The sequence below is a fragment of the Otolemur garnettii genome, unplaced genomic scaffold (assembly GCF_000181295.1).
Source record: "Otolemur garnettii isolate 467f Iridium unplaced genomic scaffold, OtoGar3 scaffold00147, whole genome shotgun sequence".
Lineage (NCBI taxonomy): Eukaryota > Metazoa > Chordata > Mammalia > Primates > Galagidae > Otolemur > Otolemur garnettii.
The window spans coordinates 347,666-350,628 of record NW_003852542.1 but is presented as its reverse complement, the minus strand read 5'-3'; positions in this window follow the sequence as shown (position 1 = coordinate 350,628).

Genomic DNA, 2,963 nt, shown 5'->3' with positions numbered 1-2,963 from the left:
GAACTCAGGTAGACCCCTCGGCAACAAGCTGCTTGTGTTTGTTGTCATCTCGTGTTGGTCCTACTGCAGTTTTCAGTTCTTGCTCATTGTCCTTTGTTAGAAGGGAGCAACCCCAGGCAAAAGGCCACATTTTCCCTCTTTATTACCCTAATCTCTAGTACTTATTTAAGAATTAAAATTTCTCAGTTCATTCTATGTTTTAGGTTATTTTCAGAACCCTGAAATAGTTGTTTTATATATGTTTTTTTCATTATATACTTAAATTGGTTTTCTCTCTGCATAGAGAATTCAACAAATGTTTTAAGACACCATAATGAGAAAAGTGTTTTCTAAAGTGAATTTTGTGGAATATAAGGGCCCCATTGAAAGGGAATGGGGCTGTGTATTGGCATAAATAAATTTTAGTAGAAAATCCCGTGTCCACACCTTTGAGTTAAGGAGAAGCAGAGCTCAAAAGAGGAACTGAACTCTAATGTCTCGATGTCTTATTCTCAGAAGTATCCCCTAGCAATCATAAACATGTATGTCCTGCCTAAGATTAAGCAAATAAGTGAATATACTATAGATAATTGGAGGAAGTATAGGATTATACCTGAAGAAATTAGTCATTAAGAACTGAGTCCTGCTGTTCCACTGTCCTCACTTGACACCAGTTGTTAGTCTGATCCCCAATGTTAGAGGTTGAGGAGGGGTCAAAGCTCTTGGCTTATTGGATGCTCAGAGGTGCCAGTAGCCAAGTGAGCTTCCATTGGTTGAAATCCACATTGTTAAGGCCACGCGTGGGCCTCTAGGTGTTGTTGCAGGAGTCTGGCTAAGATAACTGGGAGAGCTGATAACCTTAAGTCTATGTGAGATATTATCTTAATTATTAAGAAACTCCTGTTCAACAATAGCCCTTAGATGAGTATTTACTTGGGAAGTATTTATTTTTTACCCTGGCTAATTTTGAGAATTGTAGTCATAGTTTTCCAAACCATTTTGTCTCCCATCTTTCAGTTGTATTTCTTCTAAGTCCTAATAATCTGCCAGAATCAATAGTCTATGAGACCTTGCCACTGAATTGCTTATCATGCTTTGCAGAGTGGCCATGAGATGTAAACCTTGCAGACTTCTCACTCTTGTGATTTCTATTCTTCTAGGGTATCCTTGATGATGGGAGGGTGTGACCTCAGTCCAGGATGAACCTCTGATAAATATCAAGGCAATACTGTATCTCCAAATTCACAAATAATTCAAAAACAGAAGGAGACACCTAGATTAACCTGGAAAATTAACCTTATTTTGACCTACATGAGTGTATACATAAACATGCAGAGTTAGCAATGTATCAAATGAATATAATGTTATGCACCTATATGTGTATTATAAACGTAAATGTACATTTCCTTAAATGAAGTAAATTTCGCTCTATATAATCAAATATTATTTACTTGTAATGGATAATATATTTATGATGGATAATATATTTAATGTATTATTAAACATTACATTAAGGCCATTTTTTATTTCTTAATTTTTATTTTGATTTATTTTTTATTGTTTTAGGTAAATTGAGAATATCAAGAATTAGGGTTCAATGTTTGCATTTGTTAAAGTCCCTTGTATGGCCATATTTTAATAAAATTCATTTATGTGTATGGCCAGATATTTTATTGGTTAACATTTGCCTGTTAGTGATTTTAGACAACTCAAAACTTAGTAGCTTATAACACTAAGCCTGCATTCTCATTTTCATATTAATGATTTGTCAGATGGAGGCAGGCTCATGTGTGGGACTCTATTGAAGGCCACTGAGCTTATCTCCATTCTATGGATTGTGTCTGATCTGGGGTCAAAGCTGAATGGCAATGAGTACTCAGGACACAACCTCCTCACACTGAGTTCAGGAGGGAGCAAAAATCACCATACAAAGTTTCACAGCCGAATATTTGAGTGTACATTTGACAAATAATGTTGTTTTTGGTCTTTCAGCATCTTAAATAATTTTAATTTTTAATTAATTAAAAGGCAAAGATGGGACTATTTTGCAACATGTGACTTTACATTGAATTTTTTTTGTTTGTTTTTATTGTTGGGAAATCATTGTGGGTACAATGAGGCAGGTTACGCTGCTTGTGTTAGCTGGGTGAAGTCCCTCTATTAATAGTGTCTTGCCTCTACATGGACATTTTCTTAAAAGGCCACACTGGAGGGAAAAAATACATTTTCCTCATGTAAAGGTCCCCTAAAATGTAGTTTCTACCAAATGGGGACAGAGGAAGTCAAACTATCACTCTTTGTTGATGACATGATGTTATTCCTAGAAAAGTCCAAGAACTCTACCAAGACTCCGGAAATTGATAAACATTTACAGCAACATCAAGGATACAAACCAATGTCCACAAATCAGTAGCCTTCATTTATGCCTTCCATTTGATCCCACCATCCTATTACTAAGTGTCTATCCAGAAGAAAAAAAATCATTTTATCATAAGGATATTTGCATGAATGTTTATTACATCTCAACTCATGCAAGTGCTCATCCACCTATGAATGAATTAGCAAACTGTGGAATATGTATATAGTAAAGAACTACTCAGCAAATATATGGAGACCTTACATCTGTTGTGTTTACCTGGATGGAGCTGAAACCCATTCTTCTTAATAAAGTATCAAGAGAATGGAAAAACAACTATCAAAGGTACTCAATACTAGTATGAAACCAATATATAAACAACTGCACACTCACAGGAAGATAAACATAAGTATCTTTGAGTGAGGGGTGGAGATGAGGGAACGAAGAAAGTGGAGGAGTGAGAGTGATTGGCTGGTTTTCAACTCATATGCACAATATGGGAGTATTTAGCATGCTGACTGGATGAACGGCTCAGCTATAACTTTAACTTACCTAAGAAGAAAACAGTGGAATCTAAACATGTATACCTTCATGTTAACCTGAAATAATAAATTGAAAAAAAAAAAAA